Here is a 26,285-nt window from a genome sequence, read left to right on the forward strand (position 1 = left end):
GCTTGCAGCACTGGTTGTGCCACCCACGGAAGCAGCGTGTAAAATGTGTCTCAGGCCTGCCACCGCAGCGCCTGCATGCAGTCCCTGACTGCCATGTCGACTTGGTAAGGAAACCTACTTGCCAGTCTCTAAACCTTCACTTAGCCACATTTCAGACACCTCTATGGTAGGCCCTACCATAGAGGTGCATTGTTGGTAAAAGGTAGGTCATGCCCTGATGTGTGTGGCATGACCTAATAGTGAATTACAGCCATTTTCGTTTTTCACTATTGAAGGGCTACCTGCCTCCAATAGGCCAGACTGGGCAGACTGATTATTAACTCCATTATAATCTATCTGACTCAGGGAGCATGGTAGCAAGTCAAGTTTAGTATCCCTGAACTCAGAATTTAATAACACACCCTTTAGGATGGATGGTTTTTAAATTCTATGTTTGAAAATAGCACTTTTAGAAAGTGGCAATTTTCTTGTCCAACTATCTACCGGTCTCTGCTGGTTTGGTGTGTGTGTCAGGGGCTGGGTGGCTCCAGAGGTCTGAATGAGTCAGTACGGGGTGAATGGGGCGTTTACACATAGAGTGGGGGAAGAGTAGCCTGCCCTGCCTGACACAATACTGGCCCCACCTCCTGCTGGGCGACTGATAGCCCTGCTCCTGCCAGTGACAATACTGGCTCCGCCTCCTGCTGGGCGGCTGAGGACTCTGCCCTGCTCAGTGAATAGGCCAGGTGCCTCTGCCTGGCAACACCCACAACAAACCTAAGATGGTGGGAATTTCCCTGTTTGGACAAAGGGAACAAAGGAGAAATGGGGTATAAGAGAAGGACCCCTGAACCAAGAACTCAGATCACTTCTGACAAGGAAACCTGTACCAAGGACAAGAAGCCTGCTGATTTAAGGACTTGCCTCCCCTTTCTGCCAGAGTGCTGTTTTGCTGTGGAGGAACCTGAAAGCTGCTTCTTTATTTTTGCCAAGGAACAAGGAGAGAGGAACTTGGTGTGTACTCTCTGAACACTTGCTAGGAAATCTCCAAGGACTGGAAGAGTGCCAGTCTCCTGTTGAAGTCACAGGGCCAAAGGACTTCACCATCTACTGAATTGCTGAATTGCTGGAAAGTGTTGTTTCCAGTACACAAGGGAAAATCTGCAGTCTCGACGCCGCCGACGCCGCCGAATCCAGCTCGACATCGTGAGTAACGGCTCCAGTGTCCCGAGCCTTCGACGCCGGCCGCCGGGCCCGATCGACGCCAGCAGCAACGCCAGTGAGCAGTGGGTATCGGCCCCGGCTCCAAGTGACCCCGTCTCGACGCCGGTATCAACGCCAGTGAGGAGTGAGTATCGGCTCCACCTCCAAGCGACCCCGTCCCGACGCCGCTGCTGATCGCATCGACTCGACGCCCTTCTCGACGCCGTGAGCGCTGCTCCGGCCCGACATCCCTCGACGCCGCTGCGGATTGACCCGATTCCGAGGCACGATCGACGCCGACCTCGACGCCGACATCTCGACGCCGTGGATCATCGTTTTCTTCGTTTCTCAAGGTACTGTACTTGTGGGGTCTGTTGCAACTCCAGGCTCGACGTAGCGCTCCTCGCGGTCGACGCCGAACCTTGGGAATCTTGTAGACTCGACGTCGTGTGACTCCTGTGGGGGTTACATTGTTGCCAAAGAACTGTGCTCAGAAGAATACTTTGCTAAAGAACTATTTGCCAAGAAGAAACCTTACTTGAACTATTATTTTTCCTTCCAAAGAGTATTTATTAAGACTGTGGTATATTTTTGTCGTTATCTGGTCTTGTGCTAAGCCTTATATAAAAATACTATTTTTATAATAACTTCTGTGTCGTGTCCATCTGTAGTGTATTCACTTTATTACTGTATGTGGTCATAAATGCTTAACACACTGCCTCTGAGATAAGCCTGTCTGCTCTGCCAAGCTACCAAGGGGGTAGCAGGGGTTATCTGAGTGTGTAATCCCCTTGCCCTGACTAGAGTTGGTAGGCCCCTATTTGTCAGAAGTGTATACCTCTGCCAACTAGAGACCGCCGGTTCTAACAAGTCTGATGGCGACATCCTCTCCCTGTTTATAGTAAATAATATAAAAATGCTATTTCTTCACTGAAACTTACAAGAGCTACATGACTGGATGACCTTCCTGGAACTGAAATGAAATCAAATATTAAATGGTGGGCTAGATTTTTCCATTGGGCATCTTATACGCTTACCTTAACAGGAGGTTATCCTTACTATATGCAGATGACCTAGTACTACTGAATAGAACACCATTTGGATTAGAGATGAAATTAGTGGATTTTAACCATTACTGCCAAATAAACACATCAATGATTAATTTGGATAAAACCAAAATTGTAGCATTCAGTAGAAACCAGCATGATATGTCTGGTCTATTGGACAAACAAGATTTATCAAACTACACGTCTATGGGTATGATGTTTAGTAAGATGATAATGTGGACATTTAAAAGCAAAGTCAAGCTTATCAATAGGAAGGTAAAAGAAGTTTAAAAGAAATTATGGAGCACAAACGCTTCTCAGTATCTACATGAGGCTGAGATGCTGGGCACGAGTGGACAACAAGACTGGGAAAAAAGTAGAAGGACAATGTTTGAAAAATGTGTTATTGCTCCTAAAGTGTTCTAGGATACAAGCAGTCTGAGTGGAAACAAACATATAGTCATGGTCTTTAGTAACCTATTTCCAAGCCTTGTGATTTTGGAATTAATTGCTAAACTCTGATCAGTCTAAAGTGGCTTGCGTTTGTAAAATTTCATAATGTCTAGTGAATTAGGTTTGGCTAGGATATAAGATAAGTTTAATTTAGTTAACCATTCCAAGATTATGAGATTCAAATATATTAAAAAAGAACAATTGATGACGGAATGTTGAACATTGTCAAACAGCCACCCCCAGTATAGAGATCTGGGCCCAAATCCTTAATTTTTTGCACACCAAGCTATCTGCAAATCAGTCTTGACTCTAGTCCCCATGGGAAACAGTCCAGCCTGAACTGCCCGGCCAGGTCCTCCTTTGACTGGAAACAAGCATCCAGGAACCATTTGACTGGGGGTGAGTGGTTGAAAAGTTTCAGCACGCCATCTATCATCTTGTTGTGTTTGCTTCAAATATATTCTCCAATAGAATTAATTAAGTGAATGGACGCAGTTAGGGGTGCATGATTCATGGGAAAGAGATTTAAGGTATCTGGCATCAAAGATCTTAACCACATACTTAAGAAAGTCTTGGTAGAAGTATATAAAGATTCCATATTTAAATGTTCTACCAAATCAGTATGCACATGGTATTATACTAACATTCAGAACAGGGCTGCATGCTCTATATACCCAACTTCTGGGTATATCAAGAGAACTGCAGTTGTGGTTTGGGGGAGCTGATGCATAAATATTCAGACAGTCTACTTTTTCAATTCAAGACATTTGTTTTTAAAGTCAATCTTTTCAAAATATAACATAAGCTCAAAGATGTTGCCAATTAAAGTTTTGTACTTATACTTAATGGAATGTTTAAATGTAACCTACCCATTAACAATATTTTATTGGCTTTCAATGTATTATGCTGAAATGCTAGGAATTGCTGTTTGGTCTGGTAAAGACACTGTGTAAATCTATCGTCTTTTCAGTAGATCCTATTTTCTTTACTGCAATCAGGCCCAAAATGCCATATGCCTGGGCATTTTCAAAATGGTGAGTGTCTTCGACCACACTAAATTAGGGCTCTGAGGGCTGGGTGTGTGAGAGTGTCATAGATAAATCATCAGTGTCCTCACACATCTAACACTAAACTCAGTTTGATGTTGACACTACACCTGCAACAAACCAAGAGACAGAAGTAGAGTTCTACAGCATCCCGATAGAGGAACATTGGAATTGTCTCGGCATCCTGCTCTTTCATGTTTGAGTGTTTCATGTGGCTCAATGAATAAGTTAAGCAGGATTTGACAGTTTGGGGTCAACAGGATATCCCTAGCACCCACTCTGAATATCCTGTCAAGTTTAGAGTCGGCATCTCTACCTATTCAAATGAGCCTTTTGTTTGATCCTGGGAGGTATGTCATAACTATTCCCAGGCTTGAGCACAGGCTGGGAGTTGGCATATGCTTATGCTAATCAGCCTTTTGACAGTTAAGGCACTTAAAAGGTAACTTTCTAAAAGTTACTTTTCCTTAATATCTATTCAAATGTCATCTTCACCATTGAATTGCATTTAGATAACCATTAAAACTATTAGTTAATTATTGTTTAGCTTGTATCATTTCCTGATATAGCAGTATTAGCATTTTAATCTGTACCCTGGTTTTTGACATAGGACAGCTTGGTCTACCACAGTGAAAATGCTTTGAGGAACTTAGACATGGTATCATTAGTTTTCTTTATGTTCTACTTTTAAATACCATGCACCCCACCTTGTGGGCAACAAGGCTTACATATTAGTAACTTACTAATATGTAAAATGAAGGTTTTTTAACAGGTTGCGCTGGAGGTATTATACTGCAGCAGTTAGGCTAAAATGGTGGGCCTGAAGCCTTAATTTCCTTTGTCATACTAGTGGACGGCACAATAAGTGCTACAGTCCACAAGTGATGTTAAACCTTTCATTCTAGTTGTGCATTTCCACACCACATGCTATTACCTTATAGAAACATTAAAGAAGCCAATCAGGGATTAACCAAAGTTTAGCTGCTTTAGAGATAAGGCACATACACTGGACTCTGAATGACAGTGTACCAGTGTACAAAGTCCAAAAAATAGCAATATAATTCAGCACAAACTTGGGGGATGACCAGGCACAAATGGACATTTTCTCACACAGACATTCCACACCTAAAAAGGCAAGGAGCAACAGCCATTCCCTTGGCAGTTCCCAATATTTTCATTGGAAAGGATGTGAGAGAGCCCCCTGCATTGGCAGGATCATATCTAATCTCACATCTTACTGCCACTTCTACCCCTGTTGGCGGTTTCAACACCTCGCTGGTTTTTGGCATACCCTCAAGTTCTGCCTTCAACTGTACTGCTATTCTGCCAAGCTTAGCCCCAGCCACTAACTTGGTGTATGTCACGCGGTACCCTTCTCATCTGCAAACCCCTCCTGGGATAGAGTTAGCCTTAGCCTACCCACAGATGCCTTCCAGCAGTTGGAACAGGATCATCATGGCCAACAAGGTAATGTCGGTCATCCTGCCTCCCATATCAGCTTCTGTATCCAGCTTAGGACCAGCTCTGCCAAAAATGGAAGCAAATAGCAGAGCCTACTGACAACATTCATTGTCAGGAATAAGGTTATTAGTCATCTACTGGCAAGTGGATGTTCCACTCTGGTGGTCGGAATAGGCTTAATTTTCTGCTCTTTGCAGCAAGGAGTCGTCCACTTGATCCGGATATCCCTTTGGACTCTTAGGCTTTTCAGAGTATGGAGCTTCAACTTCAGCTTTCAAACACCTTCCTTCCACTCTCACTTTTTCTATCTCGCTTTCTGTAACCAAAGAGTGACTGTTTGCCTGACAGTCTAGGACTTTTAGGGTGGACACACAGTCCTTCATAATGGTGAAACATTCTATCTCCTTCTTTTAAAAGTCTGTCTGGCTCAGGGTCACTGTCTCCTTTCACTGTGACAGTACAGGCACACCTCCATGCCTGTCGTGGCCTCATCAGTGCCAGTGTTGGGGTCTTCTCTTGTCAGAGCAGGGACCCTCAGGCCTTCCCATTTCAAATGGAATCAACCTCACATCCTTACTCTTCTCCAGAGCCTCTGTAGCTTAAGCTTTGGGAGTTCCATTCCAGAAGTATGTGTTTTTGGGGCACCCTGGGCGATCAACCCCCTGGACTCTTTTTTGTTTTTGCCTGTGGGAGCTCATTGCCAAGGATGTAATGTATGGGCACCTGGGCACTGTCAATTACCCTCCTCTAGGCAAGTAGACCCTCCCATTCCAAAAGGTTTCATGGTCATAGAGTTAACAGATTCCTTCCCATGGGCTGCCAGTATCCTAGAGACCTGTATTGGCAGGTATCAAACTTTTAAGTAAGTAGACAAAAGCAAGTTATACGAATTTCACATACCATTACTTTGTCGGTGCTTCCATCTTGGGGCCTTGTTCTAACTGAACTCTTTCACTGACTTTCAGTTCCTTCAGAGTGAGACAAAACATTGATTTAGTGGTGTAGGATGATTTATGAGAGGCCTCGGAACTCCTGGATTCTTCAGGGATCACTGAGAGCATACTAAGCATTTTATTGTGAGTAACCTGCCTTTCGGATGCTCCTGATTTAGGTATCATCAAAGTTTGCTCAGTTTGTGTATGAGGATTATATTAGACACCAAGTCAAGTGGGTTATATCTATTCAAGCATATCACGTGTATGCCTAGAGCATACCTTTATTCTGCATCCCTAAGTGTATATTGAACATATTGAAGTTGGCCTGTAAATTTAACCTGTATCAGTGGCGTAGCTAGGGGGGGGCGGTGGGGGCGGTCCGCCCCAGGCGGCACTATTTTGTGGGCGGCGGCCAGTTTTGGCTATTTCCTTAAAAAAAAAATTGTACTTTTGCACGAGTTCCGAAATCTGCTCATGTGGCAGAGATTTATAGAGACGAGGCTGCGGTAAACCCATTTCTCACCTAACGGTGCATGACAAATTGCGTCGTTCCCTCCCTCCGCTCTACGTCTGCCTGGAGAAGCGTGCGTGTTTGACGCTGCGCAGCGGGGCTGCGTCGCCCTGTGGAGGAAAGGATGATATTCAGTCGAAGAAATACTGCCCTCAGCATGCCGGGTGGCGATGTAAATCCGTTCTGCTATTCATCGCATGTAATCATGCATTTGTTCTGGGAATGAGACCTTACACCCGCTATCACCTGCTCTAACAGTACGTTAATGTGAGAGACTCACTTTGTTTTCTTCTAACGCTGGTTCCCGCCATAGCGCCATTTGCCTCTCAGCTTTAATTTTTTTCCCCCGCATATTTATATAGCGTGAACTCGACTCAAAGGTATTGGAGCGCTTTACATAGCACCCTATTTACATTACACATTCAGGCACGCACGGGGAGATTAAGTGATTTGCCGAGAATCACAGGATGTGGACGCGACCTCGAGGCTTGAACCCTGGATCCTGCATCAGAGGCGGCAGCGCAGCCCACGGACAGTGCAGGTGTTTAATCGAGCACTGCATGTCGCGCTGTACACCATGCATCATCGCAGAGGATGTGTGATGGGGAAAGAAGCAAGGTAAACTCGTGAACAGGATTTCTACCTAATCACTAAATTGACAAGAGTACTTGGCCAAATAATGAAACGTAGACAACATTGAGAGAGGTAGAATCAATGCATTATTTAACTCGTTTTTGTTGATTTGGTAGAATATAATTAATTCATTTATGCATACGTTTTGTAAAGTGCAGATGCACCCACAACATGCTTCAAAGTGCTCGTCGAGACTGCGGAGTTAAAATAGGAGAAACATTAGAAAGAGAACTTTGGCTAATTGAAGTGTCAGGGTTTTTTGGAATAGGTGGGTTGTCCGATGTTTGCACAATATCCCGAAGCTAACCCCACACGTAAGAGCTTGGACAATAGGTTCTCAAGGTGGTTATACAAAATGGGGGACTTTCTAACAGCTGTTTGCATCAGTGACAAAGGTCGTTGGCAAGACAATGTTAGGCCTCTGGTTGGATTGTATGGGAGGCATAGTGTAGAAAGGTTGTCAGGCTAATTCTTATGTTATTTCCTATGAACCAGACAGAGAGTTTTTAATCCAGTCCTTCATTCGATTGGCAACCAGTGAAGTGGTATCAATGCAGGCAACACTTTGATCCTACAAGCGAGACATGCTTTCAAAAGCAGCCAGACAGCAAAGTTTTCAGGTCTTTGAGATTTTCTCGCCGTATGTCAAGACAGACCGCCAAATGGTGCAGAGCTCCAGGACACTCATGAAGTAACAGTGCGCTTTACAAATGCCCGTTCATTCATAAATCATTAATTTAATGAATGCTTTAAAAGGCCATCATGAGGACAATACTGATGACTAAACAGTTTCCATGCAGGCAAGAGAGGTGAAAGAACCCACTCTAGGTCATATTGTTGACCTGTGTGGTGAAGGAGAAATCTGTCACACATGACTCCACGATTTCAGACCAAACTTGTAGAAATTAGCAGAACACCAAAAGCGGGGTATACGTTGCTTATCCTGTTCCAGTGGCGTAGCTAGGGGGGGCAGTGGGGGCAGTCCGTCCCTGTCGGCTCTATTTTGGGGGCGGCAGCCAGTGTTCCCAGTTTGGGCTATTTCCTGCACAAATGGGTGACATTTTTCCCATTTGTGCGGGAAAAACCCATACTTGGCGGGTGGCTTTATTTTGGGCAGATATTTGTCCCATTGTGTGCAAATTTAAGGTTGGGCCGGCGCAGACAATCATTACTAAGTGGCACACTGGCAGCGGGGATTGGCTGGCTGAATGAGGTGAAAGCACGCTGCATAGCTTATGCAGTAAGTTTGACAGGGCCGTCAATCATTGGTAGTGTGACGGCCCTGCTTCATCCTGCTGTCCCGCCCCCGGAGTGACTACTGGTCCAATGTGGTCACAAGGGGCAGGCTCGGTAGTACATTTTTGCTTTTTTGATTAGCCCGGCTGTGGTCTGGGCAGGGCCTCGAGGGACTTTCACTTCTTGCCACGCGCGGGAGGATCGATTCAACTGTGCAAGACTGGAAGTGGAAATTAAGCGAATGCTATAGTGGATATGGGGGCCCCCTGGAATTGCTGCCGCCCACCGTAGTTTGGCTGTTCTCCGTGACCTCAACATACATGCTGCTTCCTGCTGCCCTAACGTTTGAATGGAGGTGTCTGGTGATGCTGAGAGCAGAGCTGCTGAGTGTCTTTAAAAAGTGCATACACTGCAGATCTCTAAAATTAAGACAGTGGTGCCACCACTCAGAGCATCTCGCCATAGACTTAATCGTGATGTCCAGGACCACAGCAACTGTCTGTAGTCAGTGTGGCTCATGGGCACTTAAGGCAGCAGGCTGCTGCAGCACAGAGTTGTAAGATTCTGAGGTGCGCAGGTAAGCCAAATAACTTGCTGCTATTGATGCTCCTGCTGACAGGGCCAAGTTTTATCTACTGGCAGTTTTGTTTCACCAGCCACACTGAAGTTAAGTTTCCTTGTGTGTCCAGATGTTTTCAGGAAATGGTAAAAATGTCATAACACAAGTAAAAATTGTTCCTGCTGAAGGAAGATCAGCATATTGTCTACTTGCAGATATCACTGTTCATGAATCTCACTGATCATGAAGTAGCGCATAGGGTTAATGTGCCTGCTGCAAAGAACGTGTACCATGCAGTTCACTAAACTGCATTTTATGTGTCTATCTGAGTGAGTTCCTGCATTTAGTCACAGAGCTCCTTGGGTTACTTGCAGTTCATAAGTTACAATCCTAATAGCACAATTACATATGAACTCCCATCAAGGAGCTGCATTCAAACTGCATAGTATGTTAAAACGTTATTTTTACCTCCAGTCTTTAATTATCCTAATGTTGTTAAAGGTTTTTTTTGGTGTGGAAATACATTCTTTTTATAGTACAGCCAACCACTAAGGTATTTTTTAAATCCTGAGCCTGTACTTCCCCGGATCAAACACTTTAAAAATATACTGCCTACTTGTATGGATGGCATGAGATTCCTACAACTTGTAATCCTCACTGTCATATGGATCATTTTCCGTAGACTGATTTACACACATACAATTCGTTGTCTCTGCATAATGTATGTATGATGTAAAGTGCTCTGACACCCTACACTGGTATGAGGAGCTCATTAAAAACAATGGAACACATGAAAGAGAGAGGTTAGTACCCTTCTATTTCAGACGCTTTGCAGTAGTTTCAAGACCTTAGTTTCTCGTTGCTCATATGGGTGTAACTTCTGATATTTATCTTTCTCTGTGGACTGCATTACTTTATTTTACTCGCAAGACAGTTCCACTCCTAAGTGTCACACATTTGGCCATTGAATGTCACTCATAGTCACACTGAAACTATGAAAACGCCACACATAAGCAATCTCAAACCTTGGCAGCTATCCCCTATATAATATGTATTACTGAACTTCAAGGCCAAGAAACATTTGAGAGGATTGTACCTCCTGCTAAAGACCTTTCAGAAACAACCCTATGTCACAGCTGCATAATAGCCCATGCTTCACAACAGTTCCATGATGTACATGTTTGGATTTGTGTGACTGGGTGAATTGGAGCCAGTGGATGGATGTGGCTGCCACGCAGTGGCACAATTGCTGGGCTAGGGGAGCAGTTGAGACTCGGACCGATGTGTGGGAAGGGGACACATTGCATTGGGTGTGTTGAATGCTGTGGTGAGCAGGATTTGAGGGTGGCTGCGCCGACCTGTGGAATTGTTCTGTGCTGGTGGTGGAGTGGGACACAGGCCGTTCGGCACATGGGTCGGGCGGTGAGAGATGGGCCCAGACTGTGGCGGGGTGTGGGAGTCCCTGGCACGGATCTCGATTGACTTGGGCCTATAACGTGGATTCATTGGAGTGAGCTGACTGGCGGACTCCGGCTGCCGCGGTGAGCATGTGGGTGATGGCATGGTGGATGGGCGGACCTTGGGAGAGCCAGTGGGATGCTCGTGCAGATCACAGTCAGGCAGACAGACGGATATGGTTGGAGGTATTTGGAAGAATCACACCGGTATGGTTGGGCGAGTGGCCCCGGGGTGCTGCGCGTGGCCCTCTGCGGCTGCGAGTTTAGATGGTTGGCATTTGCTTGCACTGGTTGGTGGACCGGTGTGGAGCTGGCATTCCGGTGATACATGTGAGAAATATTTGTGCCCGAGGTTTGACAGTGGGGTGAGATTCGAAATTAGAGTCGAGATTTGGCCTCGCACGATCACGGGGCTGCGGATGCCATGGGCGGCAGTCTGTGGGATGGCCCCGGGCGCCACGGACTCTAGCTACGCCCCTGACCTGTATGGCCTACAATCAAAATGATGTGGTTCATAAGATGAGGATTTTAAGGTCTTTACCTGTTGAGGTGGCCTGAGGGGATGGCCACCTTAGATGACAAAATTGTGATGAAGGATCTAAAGTCATTCTTACTTGCATGCACCTGTAGTTATTAGGTATGTTGATTTATGCCCAGCTTTTTGTTTGTTTTGCCAGAAATTTCTAAGGTCCCCAAACTGAGTTGTGCTAATAAAAACTTGTTATAATGAGACTTTGAGAGCTCTTTGCTAAGTGTCAGCAAATTATTGGCTTCTACTATCTCCAGGAGATTCTGGCAGTTGTTCCTTCACTCTCTGTTTTCTCTTGACTGGCCAGCTGCTGAAAGTTAAGCTAAGCCTCCATAACATTACTTAGACTTTGGGTGAGTGCTGGATATTTCATTAATTTATGTATTTGTTGACATGAATCCAAACTGTCCAGGCAAGCTACTAAAGTGCTTCTAACCAGTTCTCCTCATGGAATACTGGTAAATTATGTTTGGCTTCTGCCTCTTGCTTCTACCACCCCATCTCCATCTGAGGCTAAATTTAGCCTGTTAATCTCATTAGCCAACCTTTTACCTGCCATATTTTCCTAATATTTAGCTAGTATTCAATTTGAATCAGTGGTTGCAGGTGGGACTGTCCGGCACTCATTTTTGAGGACCAGCACTTATTTTTCTTCAGCTGATTTTGATCTAGAGAAAGAGAGGGAAAAACATAAACGGGAAGAAAAATATGGACAAGCGTAAATAGCAGGGATGAATACAAACCTGTAAAAGCAAGAAATATGTGCAGGGAGTGATTGCTGGACAATTAAAGAAGCAGGAGTTGGAATCAAGACCAGGACGCCTTCGTAGTCAATATTTGATAGCACTGAGCAAAAATATGGACCCTGGCATTTATTCTTTTACAAATTAAGCACTGTATGTAGCCACTATATTTTAGGACTTAAGAAGCAATAGATGTAGCATATTATAGAGGGCTATGCACACACTTCAGCATATCTACTAGCTGTATGCTTCCATTTACCAAGGTCCCTTCAGAGAAATCTTGATCAGACCGGTGCTTCCAACTATATATGTTTGTAATATCCTACCTCAGTATTACCGGGCACATCAAAGAGCTTGACTCCCTTTCTATTGTGAAGCTGTTAACCCCATATGTTTTCCTAATATGTGTTATCTCTGTGCCTTCAGTCCACAGTCCATTGGAGGCTGGCATGGATCGGGGTGGTGGAGTGAGGAGCCGGGTGGCATTAAAAAAAAAAATGTAACTTACTCCTCGCCACATATTCCTCGCTGGGTTCTCCTCGTTGTGTCGGCCGGAACATCAGGGAGCCCCCCAACTAAGGCTTCCATGAGCCAATCAAAAAGCTGAATTAAAGCGTTGTGATTGGTGAGCGCCCAGTCTCCCCTGACCAATCTCATCACTGCAATTCAAGAGGGCCGGCCAAACATTCATGCACACTTAGAAAGTGAATACCACTCCTCCCCTCTGTATGCTCTGTCAGCAGAGCAGTCTCGCCCATCACTGCCTGGCAAAGCTACCGCGTCCACAAACAGAAAAAATAAAATGATAATAACTTTTGGTTATTATCATTTTATTTTTCCTTACACTGCAGAAAAGAAGTGGAGCAACGCTCCTCCTCTTTAGCGGAGGAGCCGCCACTGCTTCAGTCAATGGGCAGAGTAAAAGCAAAGTCAGTTTGGGGATTTGCTATTTGCATCAATTTGGTTTTCTGAGCCAAAGCTGTGTGTTGATGGAAAGTAGCAAGCCTCTACTCCTTCACAGCGCTGGCAGAGGAATCTTGCTGAAAGAATGTATCTGAGTGCAAGAGATGAAGAAAAAAAATAGAAGAGGGACAAGTAACAGACTCACAGCAATCTGGTCCAATCTGGTCCACTTGTCCCCTGCTGCCGTATAGAGTGGGCTTGAACAAGTCCTGCTGTCGTCAGAATTACATTCAGATTTTGGTGAGAGAAGAGGGAGTTTCACTGTTATTTCTATACTTGTTCTCTGCATTGCCCTTCACTCAGGCATCTTATACCCCTTCGTCTGCAGTTCTCACAGACTCCCATTTTCTGTGGCCTGCTTGTTCCTCTATTTGCAGGGAGAAAGGGAGATGGACCCGAGCTCCTCTGGACGGTCCCCAACTCTCACTGCAGTATCCTGCAGTTCTGGTTTGCTGGCCATGAACATAACTGATGCCTAGAGCACCCCATCACCCCAGGACGGGTTCTAAGTATTACAAGCCTCTCCTCTAAATTGTTATTCACTCTGGAGTATGACTCCCAAGGTCCGCACGACATTCTAAATGGAGGGACTATCCTCAAATTGTGTAAATTCATTCCAGAATTGTGCAACCTGGAGTCCAACTTCTATTGAATTTCTAACCAGAAAAGGCGATCAATTAACCGAAACCACACTAATCACATTCGTATCAGAGGAAATAAAGAAGCAGGTATTATCAAAGGCCAATCAATTTGACTGCTGGGGTATTAAAATATCCCGCTCAATTGGAGCACAGTACCCGTCGGTACTCATAAAATCCCTGGCTCCCAGCGGAAACCTGGGTAACCCACCATTCTCAATACTAAAATTGGCCCAAAGTCGAGTCCACAAAGGAAATGATCAACCAGAAACAGTGAATTTAGCCACGTTGATGGCCAACTGGGCCTGTCTGTCAGCTGCACTGTCCTGGGGTACCCACGATTAAAATAGCATCCATCTTGGCCTCACAGTATGTTCTTGGAACATCAACGGCTTAACTGCAAAATCTCAATCTCCTGATATGATAAAGTTTTTTTTTAAACTATGAGATTATATTCCTCCAAGATACATGGTGGGAGGCAAGCATCCCAATAGAAGGTTCTTTGAAATTACAGTCCCTTGCCTTAAGACTGCATAAACATGGCCTTTCAATATACATCGCCGGCAAGCTAAACACAAACATCAACCAGCACGAATATGAAGAGGACCTGATCACTGGTATCAGGATCAGGAGCTTCAATTCCATCAAATATATGCTCCTGATTAATGTATATATCTCAGCGAATGCCAGGGAGAAAAGGGATAAATTGGAACACCTGATCTGGATTATGCGCAACCTAATAAGTGAACACGAAAGCACACCTTGTCTAATTTCAGGTGACTTTAACACAAATCTTTTTCAAGACGCCCCAGAAGAGCTGGACAATATACATTTCGGGGTTAAGCAACATATCATAGACAAAATAAGGCCTCCAGGCAATAGATACAGTAAGTCAGGAGAATACATAGCCCTACAATTTAGCAGCTTGGGATATAAAACATTGAACGGTCATTTTTCTTTGGATATACCTTCAAACTGGACAAGAACAAATGGAAATATTCAAACATTCTTAGAGTACACTTTATGTAACAGTGAAATTTTTCTTTGATAGAAAAAAACACTGTTGTGTCACGAGGAGAGAGCGACCATCGCCCTCAAGCAATTATTCTGTCTTTCAGTTTTTCCCGGCATTCGACAACAAGTTTTACAACAAGCGGAATCTATACAGAGAACCTCAAAAGGTTAAAATGGTCAGACTCTTCCATACCAAGTATAATGAGACAGTGCAGAGGCATGCTAGGTGCAAGGCACTTCGTCTATATTGTGCCCACTGTAGTATGGGAGTCATTATCAAATCAATTACTCAACAAATTCCTGTCTACCTCATGAAAAATCCCAACTGGGAACCTATTATTTACTTCTGCAGAGACCAAAAAACAAAAACTCAGCTATACGACTTGCCCGGAAGTGCCCAGGAGATGCACAGTTACTCACTAACTATAGACAAGCACAAAAAGCATTCAGGCAAGCAGTAACCCACAATAAACAAAAAAGCTCTGAACAGTTTTGGTTAAAATGAATCCACGCAAGCAAAAACCTTAACCCAAAGGTATTTTGGTCTCTTGTGAATAGAAGGACAGAGGGCAAGGCAGTGCCAATATATGCGAAAACGGGTATCATTTTTAACTGATCATTTTAAAGTGACCAAAAATGAGGGTTGATCTGCTGGACTTACATCATCTGCCTTCTCGACCATCCCTAACTATCTGCAGTTCCCCTTGGGCACAACACGTCTTGGAACGCCAAAACAACTAACAGACAAGGCCGCCAAGATACAAGTTGCAAACATCACCGAAACCCCGTACCAGCAAGCTGAGCTCCTGACTCAGGCATTAAAGACACCCGAAGCACTGGTAATTCGAATGGCTCGAATTATAAGCAATGGCCGGTTGGACAGGGCCACTGGGCCAAACAGCCTACCACAGACCCTATACAAGGTGGACATCGAGTTGTGGTCTAGACATTTGGCACCCCTGTTTACCTATTGTTGGTCCAGTCCTGGCATGTAGCCATCGTCCATCCAATCTTTGAAGGGGGCAGGAGAGCTGACCCTAACAACTACAAAATGATAGCTCTTTTGGACTTCGAATCCAAATACTATGCTAGTCTGTTGCTCAAAGAGCTGTCGTCCTGGTCCACCGGCAATCCCTTCTTACCCTTTAACCAGACTGGCTTAGTGGCAAAATCAGGAACCACAACAAACCTGCTAGCACTATCAGTACTGACGGAGAAAGCGGTGGCCTCAAGAATACCACTCCATCGCTGTTTTTTCGATTTCAAGGTGGCATTCAACCCTGTGCCCAGGGGTCTTTTATGGCTTAAACTACAACAATGGGGGATCCCCTCTGCCCTCCCAAAGGCCATAATCCAGTTTCACTCTAACACCTGGATCCTCCAAAATGTGGTGGTACCCGCATAATCAACCTGCTATATGCAGACGATTTCATCCTGCTCAGCCATATAAGGGGCGGCCTGCAGAGCCTTCTTGACCAGCTGCTCCCCCATATAATCTGCCATGAGCTGTAATTAAACCTATCAAAGACAAAGACAATAAACTTCGGGAAAGGAAGCCGCTAAGTTGAGGGTGGCTTTTTAACAACAAAAGCATTGAAAGTACCGCTGCTTAAAATATCTGTGTATCTATATGGATTCAAGGGGCGCCTTCTCCAAACAGAAGGAAGCTGTAGGGGCAAAGGCTCTGTCAATCGAAGTAGCACTTACGAAGCTTGCAAGGCACTTATCAGGCCCAAGTCTGTCCCCATTTTAACTGTCATGAAACCTCAAACTTCCAAATATTTATCTTACGGACAGGAGATAATGCTGGGGAAAGACTCCTGTCTGGTGAACAAGATAGCAATCAGAATATTTAGGCGAGCATGGAGTCTACTGAAATCTTCATCCCCAGCTCAGATAAGACTTGAGCCCGGTCTTCTCGACCGTCGAGAGGTTGGGGCCGGTGCTTTTATCAAGCTGTGCAAAAACTGCGCACTTCATGTGGAGGAAGCCTGAAGGCCATACAGTGGCAAGAAATATCAACCAGTCAAGAGAGTCAAAAACACCGCTGCTATTTAGAACACTCATTGCAAATGCTGGACACGATTGAAATTTGGTGAAGTAACCCATCTTAGCAGGCCCTCAAAACGCACATTAAGAAAAGAGTCCAGCTCTGGTCCTTTCACTCTGACAGGGCACAACTGACAAAAGGCAAACACACCTGGACAGTTTTATCGGGGTTTAAGTCAGGGACCGTGCTGCCACATCTATCGTGCACCTATGGAGTAGCATGTAAAAAAAGATTCCTGGCCCTCAGGATAGGTGAATGGCCTTTTTAACAACATCTACCAGATTGGCGCCACTCGAACGACAATACAACGTGCAGGGGGTTTGGTGCACTACGGAGTCAATTGAGCATGTGGTGTATGTTTGCCCCGCCCTACTCAATGACTGAAGTATGCTGCTATGGGGCGAATGGAATAAACGTGGTGTTTGCTCCTGCTGCAAGCCATCTTAGCAGCCATGAACCCAGTAAAACTGATGCTCAATATCCTGTTCGCCAAGCTCACTACAAGAGCGGTAAAAAGGTTAATGCAGTGGGAGTCCCAGTAACCAAGTCCCCACCTTATTGCACCGGGTCTCCTCCCACTTACTAATGCAGTCAGATGCCACCTCTGGATCAACATAGCTGCCCACTTCACTTCATGGCCTGAATTTTTTAGCCGAGACACCAGAGTCTCTTCCCTTCTCCATGCAGGGACCATCCTCCTTTTTAGATAGAGCCCTAAAGTGAGTGGATCAGACAGTTGGACTTTTCTTGACATGTGACTGGCCCGTTTCTAGCAATGAAGTCATTTTGCCCCTCATGACACATCCTCTTTTACTGAATTCCCATGTCATCAGGAAAATTATGAAAAATTAAATCCAGTACCCTCTTGGCTCTATATAATTATGCTCCGTCAAACATTTTAACTTTTGCATTACCCAATCTCTTTTTTATAACGTTTTATTATCAGAGTGTTTTCTTATTGTAAAGATTTTATTTAATCGAACAATACATTTTCTTATACTCTGACAATTTGTAAACATTTAGATCGCAGCCATATCTCTGTCCGTACAATCGAGCATCCTCCATATACAACGGTTCAGCCACTGCCACTTAAAACTCCTCCCACACCACAAAGACATGTGCCGACATTCTGTTCCTCTATCAGTCAACAAGAAACAAGTTGGGCGCAAGCTTGTATCAGACTTCATTGTCCAGCAGTCTCCTCCCCTAGCATCAACACAGGACGGCAGCTGGCATGCAGCCGACTGCAAGGCTTCAGTGGACCATGTTTTAGACCGCTCTCCGTAACCCTTAAGTCAATCCTGTGTCCCACTCCCCAGTAAATCGAATACATAAATACAGTAGCAGGACCTCAGGGTTGGTATTCATCCGATTTGGCTTGTATTGCTAGCAGTAAAGTAAGCTATTCAGTGGTAGTGTTTCCCTGCCTAGCTATTCTATATGTGCACATCAAGACAGTAATTTTGGCTGTACTACATTTAATCAAGTACTGGAGCCAGTGCGACACAGTAGGGGGAGTTTGTGCCTTTCTAAGCAAGCCTATAGCTGCTTTCCAATGAGCAAAGCCAGATCTATGAACCTTGAGGTGTGCTTGGCCTTCAGGACACAGGAAGCGTCTCAGCAGCCTCACCGCCATGTTGAAGCAAAGCAACCTTCCCATAAAATCTGTTAGCACACTAGCATAGTCAACCAGTATGCACAGATGTGTGGGCAGTCCCAAACCATATGAAGGAAATCAGCCAGGGCAGTTCGGCATCTACAAACACTGCAGAAAGCCCAGGGTACACTCTAGCCAATCTCACCGGTGACATATAGGTGAAACAGAGATAGTTTAATTGAGTGTATTTGAAGCAGAGGTTCTGACTCACAGCTTTTGTATATTCCAGCATGTGTCCACAGTGTTTATTTGGAAGATCCATGCCTAGCCTGCCTAGTTTCCACTTGGCTCGCAGAGCATACATGTCCCCATAGTATGCCAGTGCCAATGCCCGGTGTACACATGTTACCGCTCTGTGTTGCACCCCATGTGTCAGTAAAGTGGCTAGGACATCTGATCTGATCACCTCCTCAGAGCCCTTAACCCAAGTATCACTGTACCTTTAGTGCCTGGTATGTCAAAAACTGGCCCTTGTGCAGACCACAACCATCCTCAAGCTCCTCAAATGTGAAAAGCTGACCATTTATGTTAAGATCACCCTTTGTGGTCACCCAAGCCTGGTTCCATGCCTGAGAGACATGGCATACCACAACATCCACTTGTGCAGGTGTCATCCACAGTAGGAGTTTCGAGGACTAAAGTGTCCCCGATCTCCTTGTGTACTTGTCCCAGCAGGATTTTATGACCCACAATGTTCGTTGATAAGGTCCTTGGTTCTTACCTCTGGAGAACAGCACCTATCCCACCAATATATGACTGATGTCTTTCCTCTCAGGATCCATCTCTACTGTAAGTGATCTGGCCAATAACCCTAGTTGGGCAGCCACATAGTATACTTCTAGGTTAAGGATCCCCCTGCCTGCAGAGGATGCATTGCCCTGTTGATAGCTATGCGCAGATGCTGAGTTCCCCAGATCAGTTTGGACAAGACCAAACACAAGTTCTGAAAAAGGAGCCCAGCAGCTGTAGGGGTAGGCCCAGAAAGAAATACAGGAGGGGAGGGAAAATTACCATTTTGATAATGGGCATTAGCTCTAGAGTCCAAAGCGGGAGACGGTGCTAGAATGGGAAAGGGCGCCTTATTCTGGCTACACCTTTATCTAAGTAATACGGGTGAAGGTCAAAGTCCAAATGGTATACCTGGACCCCAAGATACCCAAACGTGGAGGGCTCCCACCACATGGAATCTCTGAGGTATGACAGGCAAGCTGAGGAGTGTCAGGTCGTGGGAATAAGCAGGATTTCTCCCAGTTCGATCTTAAGCCTGGGCAGTTCCCTGAACTCAGACAGCAGCCGCTCCAACAGGGGGAGTGGCCATTCAGGGTATCTAAGAAGGAGCATTGCATCATCTGCATGCCATTCTACTGAGTGATACATGTCTTCTATTGGTATTCTAGCATGCATCAACACGGCAGAGGTTCCAATGCTGAAACAAAGTTTTGGGGATAGTAAGCCTTCAAAACTTTCCTCAAAGCTCTCCTCCTTCAAAGACACTTCCAAATTTAATTCACGCCTTCTACTTTCTGAAGGAAGTCCTTCCATTATAGGAAATTATTTTCTCCATGCCTATAGAAGTGCCTTCCCAGTGTGTTCTTATGTTTTGAGTGTCTGCCATTTAGTGCAGTATTATACCTTCGACTTGTACTTTGTACTCTTTTGTAACATGCACACGTCACCTTTCCTTTTGTAACGTATCATTTGCTACCTCTTGTATTTTGTTTGCTTTTGATACATGCACAATTGTCACCATTGCCTCATGTAACGCAACGTTGGTTTTAGTGTTTTGAGTGTCTGCCATTTATTGCAGTTTTTTACCTCTACGTGTACTTTGTATGCTTTTGTAACCTGCACACATGTCACTTTTTTTTTCCTTTTGTAACATATCGTTCGCTACCTCCTGTATTCTGTTTGCTCTTGATACTCGAACAATTGTCACTATTGCCTCATGTAAAGTAACGTTTGCTTTTGTAACATGCTCACTTATAATTTTTCTCCTCATGTATCATCACTGTTCCTATTGTGAAGCGCTCTGACACCTTCGGGTAAAGTCCACGCTATATAAAAAGGTATTAAATAAAATAAAATAAATAAATAAATCCATGTATGTCTTCCCTTTAGGAGCCTGGGCAAGGGGTTCTGTATATATTATATGGATCCACTTTAGGAGATTATCTCCGATTCCCCCGGCATCGAGCACTTTGAACACGTATGGCCAGAATAGAGTATTAAAGGCCTTTTCAATATCAAGTGCCAGCACGGACAGGGATCCAGAGTAGCCCTCATGTAGAGCACTTTTCAGGCCTTGATTCATCACCAGCTCAGCCCAGAGAACCAGGGCATTCAGGCGTTTGTCCAAATACAGGCCCTGGGTCAAAGGATAGCACAGGATTCTTATGGTGGAGCAGGAGTGCAGCTTTCACTGGTCCACCATCTTGAGCAGTTGGGCCACACCCCCCAAGACAGGACTGTATTAACCCCTTTGGTGCTCATGATGGAATGGTTCCGTCATGAGCACCAGTGCTCCTGTGCTCATGACAGAACCATTCCGTCAAGAGGACAGGGGCACGAAATCCCTCTGCTGCAAACAGCAGAGGATTTGTTTTTACAAAGTTTGAGGTTTGCAAGGGACTCTGGGTAACAAAACTGGGTGAGAGCCAGACAAGTCACCCCATCCTGGATTCCCCTGTGTGTCTACATTTCAAAAATGTATAGGTTTGCTAGGTTTCCCTATGTGCGACCAGAACTAGGGTTCAAAATCTACAGCTAGGCACTTTGCAAAAAAGGGTCAGTTTTCACTGTGAAAATGTGGTGTGTCCATGTTGCATTTTGGGCCGTTTCCTGTCGCGGCCACTAGGCCTACCCACACAAGTGGGGTATAATTTTTCTTTGAAGACTTTGGTAAATGCGAGGTGAGTGGAATTCTGTGGACCCACGCAGATTCCAGAACTTTCCACCACAGAAATCTGAGGAAAATGTGTTTTCTTCTACAAAGTTTGAGGTTAGCAAGGGATTCTGGGTAACAGAACCTGGTGAGAGCCAGTCAAGTCACCCCATACTGGATTTCTCTGGGTGTCTAGTTTTCAAAAATGTATAGGTTTGCTAGGTGCCGGCAGAGCTAGGGTTTCAAATCTACAGCTAGGCACTTTGATAAAAAAGGGTCAGTTTTCACTGTAAAAATAAAGTGTGTACACATTGCGTTTTGAGCTGTTTCCTGTCGCGGGTACTTGGCCTACCCACACAAGTGAGGTACCATTTTTCTCGGACGACTTTGGGGAATGCGGGGTGGGTGGAATTGTGTGGATCCGCGCAGATTTCAGAACTTTCCACCACAGAAATCTGAGGAAAATGTGTTTTTTTCTACAAAGTTAAAGGTTTGCAAGGGCTTCTGGGTAACAGAACCTGGTGAGAGCCAGTCAAGTCACCCCATACCGGATTTCCCTTGGTTGTCTAGTTTAAAAAAATGTATAGGTTTGCTAGGGTTTCCTAGGTGCCGGCAGAGCTAGGGTTCCAAATCTACAGCTAGGCACTTTACAAAAAAAGGGTCAGTTTTCACTGTAAAAATGTGGTGTGTCCCCGTTGCTTTTTGGGCCATTTCATATCACAGCCACTAGGCCTACCCACACAAGTGAGATGCCGTTTTTTAGGTCTCGCTAGAACCAGCGCATGCGCTGGTCTAGCGAGACATTTAGTAAGCGGGTTTTTCAAGTGCTACCAAAGGCCTCGCTCCGCCTCTTGAAGCGATCACTTTCACTTTCGGCCAATGCTTGTTTGCTTTCACTTTCGCGCCGCGTGGCCGTGTCACTTTCACGGCCGCGTCAATTTCACGGCCGCGTGGGTCCATTGCTTGTTTTAATTATTATTAAAATCTGCTCCCGCCACCTGCTTAAAAGCATTGGCCCTGCGGTCCGTTTATATTTAATGTGGCCTCGCGGCTCTTCATTCTGCCGCGGATCGCTCCCTTCTTTTGTTTCCCAGGACCTTGCTTGTTACTCTCCTCCTGCAGCTAATACTTATCCGGTTTCATTCCCTTCCTTCATATATCGCTATATGTAAATATATATCTGTCTAACCCGATTGTTTCAGTGCAGTCGCTGGACTGGTTTCCAAGGCTGCCCCCATTTCTGGGACGATCTGCTGCGTGCCAGCGTGCCCCACAGAAGAGATCTCCAATTAAATGCCTTTACCAGTGACATAAGAGTGCCACACCAATCAGATCCACCGATCAGCATCTAGGCAAGAATGACTGCGGCAAGCCAGAGTCATTCCAGAACATGCACAGCTACCGTGCAGAATTCATTTTAGCCTCCGTTCTTCGTTCATATGTAAATATGCACAGAATAAATATGCACAGAATGCCGAGGCGGATAATAACGGAATGCTTATCGAACAGTGGGACGAAAGGCAAAAACCCTGCAATTGCAGGGAAGTCTTGGACTTCGATCACTGGTTTTATAGCACTCTTCTCTCACATTTTTCAAACGGTGCCACAAACAGACCCCGCCCAATAACGAAGATATGCGTGTATTTTTGGGATGTGTAACTGATACCTGTCTGCCAAAGTATGTTTTTAGAAAGAAGCTAAACAAGAATTGAAAGAAAAAATACATCAAAAAAGTAAACAACTTTTGACAAAGTAAATAGGTCTAGACTGGGCAATTCCGTGGTATTCTTTAATTGTTTTGCAATATACGCAATAGGCATTAAATGAATGAAAATACCGCAGACTAACACAGGCTATCTGTATTCAGATGCTGATTAAGCTGTCGTGTAATATCTGAAAAAACTCCAGGTGAAAATGGCGAACACTGCACAGAGATGGTACCGTGACCACCGAAGCGCACACGGTATTGGACAGGCACACAATTCATGTACATGCGAGGTAATTGGCCACAGTGGGTAACAACGAAAGGAATTGGAGCGATTGACACCCTGAAAACAGGCAACATATGCAGGGAACAAGCCCCTAGGCATCCTATGTGATAATGTGACCCAAGAACACCACCCAGCATGGATGCAACGATAAAAGAGTATGCATGCAAAATGAATACCATATGAAGGGAACAGTGCCTGAATAAACAAAAAACAGTAATAAACACATTCATGAACTAAATAAATGAATTTACCAACCAGGAAAGAAACACTAAAATACTCATTTATGAGACTCCATGCCATTTGAGCTCCTCGCAGAACATTTCACTACAAGTGACATGACACAGCCAGGTCCTTACCAAGGCTGCACATCCCACCCCTTAAAATACAATAATCTGCCAACACCAGAATCATTGAGGGAAAACAAACCGTGTGACAACACCATGTTAATTTTTTAAATAATTGTCTGTGTGGTACTTTAGATCAAGTCCTTGCGTGCACTGGTCTGTGTAACTGTGCAGTGCTGTTTACATTCCACTCTCCCAAGAAACTGAACTAATAAGCTCTCTGATTTGTACACTTCACTTCCTCACACCCGTGGCATCCATACCGTTCAGACAGCGGCCGCCATTAGCAGATGTCCACTTCTCTATTCCTAATCCCAGCAGAACCACTGTTGTTTCCGCGGTCTGCCGGTTACCTTTAACCAATTTTCCTCATGTCTAGTAACCTCTGAAAAGGTCAAATTTTGAGACTCGCTTGTAATTAGAGTCACATAACTTGAAGCAACAAATATCCGCATATTAACTTGTGCGTGCCCAGACACAATCTATGTATGGGCCAGGAAAGCACCCATTGTGTACATCCATTATGCGGCAGTGAAGGATGGGCGTTATTATGAACGTTTGAGGTGCTTTCTGCAGAGATCAATGTTTGTGTGCATTTAGTAGGTGCGTGCTTACAGTAAACACAGTCATTGTGCCGCACCCCCCACAGTCTCCCGAGCCTCTTTTGTCCTGTAGTGTAAGGAGATCCTATTGAAATGCGGGTAATACGACTGTCTCTTTTCGAATTAATATGCAATGGGGCTCTGTTTTACGTATTCAGAATGGGGAGGGGGTGGTGTGTTCATCCTGCACTGCGCAAGCTAGTAGCACGGCTTACCTAAGACGAACTGGAAGATAAGGGATTTGCCCAGGATCGCAGCATTTGGCCATGTAGTGAAGACACGTTTAGAACTCGACTGTATGGCCATTTGCTGCCTGAACAATCTAGTATCTGGGCCTGCAGCTGCACATTCACATTTATATAACGTTTTATATAGCAGTTCTTGCCGTTTACTTTCTAATCATTGTGAATAGCTAGCCCTGCTTTTATCAGTGGCGGCCCTTGAAAAACAAGGCAAGGCGCACATGTACTCACCGGTTTTAACTTGGTCAGGGACACGGTGTTTCTCCCAGAGGTGTCTCAGGGGCCCAGATGCAGCTCGTTGAAGGAAGGAGGGAAATAGGAACCCAGCATAGACCGAAGGAAGCAGTGTTGGAAATCCTGCCTCCTATTCTCATAGGCTGACAGCAACAAGGGTCAGCCAGTCACAGGAGGAAGCGGGATCCTCGAAGGATGTTATGAGTTACGTCACAGATCCGGTCGAGCCGCGTATTCGACCAAAGTACTGGCAAAACTGCTGCACTAAGTAGCGCCTGCTTGTCCTCACCACTGCCTCACAGACACACACTGCACATGCGGGATTTGGGCGGTATTGAAGTCGTCCACCTCGCATGCGCAGCGTGTGTATGTACAGGGCTGTGCTGCACTGCCACCAGAATGGACAATGTGAGTGCCGCAGCCTCAGACCTGTCAATCTCCTTCTCCGTCCTCTGGAGACTGGTGTGGCTCCGCCCCCTACGCCCTCATGCAGGAACCGCCGCTGAACGCCAATAGCTTAAACTTGCGTACATGCGAGACATGTTGCATCCCAAATGCTTGTCTCAGAAGACGTTTGGAAATGTGGGGTGTGTGGAGCTGTATCCTGTCGCGGGCACTTGGCCTACCCACACAAGTGAGGTACCATTTTTATCGGGAGACTTACGGTAATACAGAATTGTAGAGCAACTGTTTCCAAATGAAAGGCAATGTGTAAAAAAGAAGTCAATTTGAAAAATTTCCTATAATTATCATGCTAGTATGGGTACTCACAATTTCGGAAATGTGCAAATAGCTACTGTTTCTAAGCTCTATATTTTGTTCCAATTTCAGAAATACATAGGTGTCTTTCATCCCGATTTTTCACTGTATATATTTTCCCAAATGAATTGCTATATACCCGGTACATAATAAAAAACTATTGCAAGATGCTGCTCAATTATTGGCTCTGGGTTTGTCGGGTTCTTGGTGAACCGACAAGTCCTATATATCCTCACAACCAGAAGGTCCAGCGGATGTAACGGTCGATTGATTTCAAACATCTGTCATAATTAGAAGAAGTTACAGGTGAAAACGTTGGCACAAATGGCTGTTTTTCAACTCATTTTCAATGTTTCCTATATTCAACTGTTAGTTTCTATAAAAAAAACCTTGAAGGATCTACACAAAGTACCCCTTTCTGAATTCAGAATTTGGTCTACTTTTCTACAGTGTATAGATTTCCAGGGTCCATTATTGTTTTCATACCCATTTCTACCATCAACTGGAAGAAGGTTGAAAGCACGAAAAATAGAAAAATAGGCTATGTCCCGGTAAAATGCCAAAACTGTGTAAAAAATGTTGGTTGTCTGACAAAAGTCCTTCAGTCCCTGAAAGCTGGGAAAATGATAATTTCAGCTCCACAAACCCTTTGTTGATACCATTTGAAGGGAAAAAAACAGACACTTTCATTTGCAGCACTTTATTCCCATTTTCCCCCCCAAAAAACAAAATTTAGCTGTATTTTGGCTAATTTCTGCTTCCCGGGGAATCTACAAACCCTGGGTACCTTTAGAATCCCCATGATATTGGAAGAAAAGGAAGCAAATTTGGTGTGGATACCTTATGTAATCAAAAAGGTACATGGGCCTAAGCGCAAACTACCCTAAATAGCCTAAAAAAGACTTAGCACAAGGGGGGAAAGGCCTATCAGCGAAGGGGTTAAATGTAGGGGGTTTGTTGATTTTCTCCCTCTGTCCTTCTTGTGTAGCTGAGTGGCAGATGTATAGGTTGTTCACCACTGACTTCTGAAGATTGGGTACTTCATACATACAGCTATTAGCAGTAGTTCAGCCACAAACATGCACTATAATGAGGGAAGGGGGACATTTTCAACAATTA

General features: G+C 44.8%; 1 protein-coding gene across 1 annotated transcript in view; it reads right to left on the bottom strand.

Annotated features, from left to right (window-relative positions):
• The window catches only part of LOC146860913 (mucin-5B-like), a 307,179-nt gene that overhangs the window by 196,173 nt on the left and 84,721 nt on the right, over window positions 1-26,285 (bottom strand). The gene's annotated exons all lie outside the window — the stretch shown is intronic.

This window comes from Triturus cristatus, chromosome 3_1 (genome assembly GCF_964204655.1).
Source record: "Triturus cristatus chromosome 3_1, aTriCri1.1, whole genome shotgun sequence".
In the NCBI taxonomy this organism is placed as follows: Eukaryota; Metazoa; Chordata; class Amphibia; order Caudata; family Salamandridae; genus Triturus; species Triturus cristatus.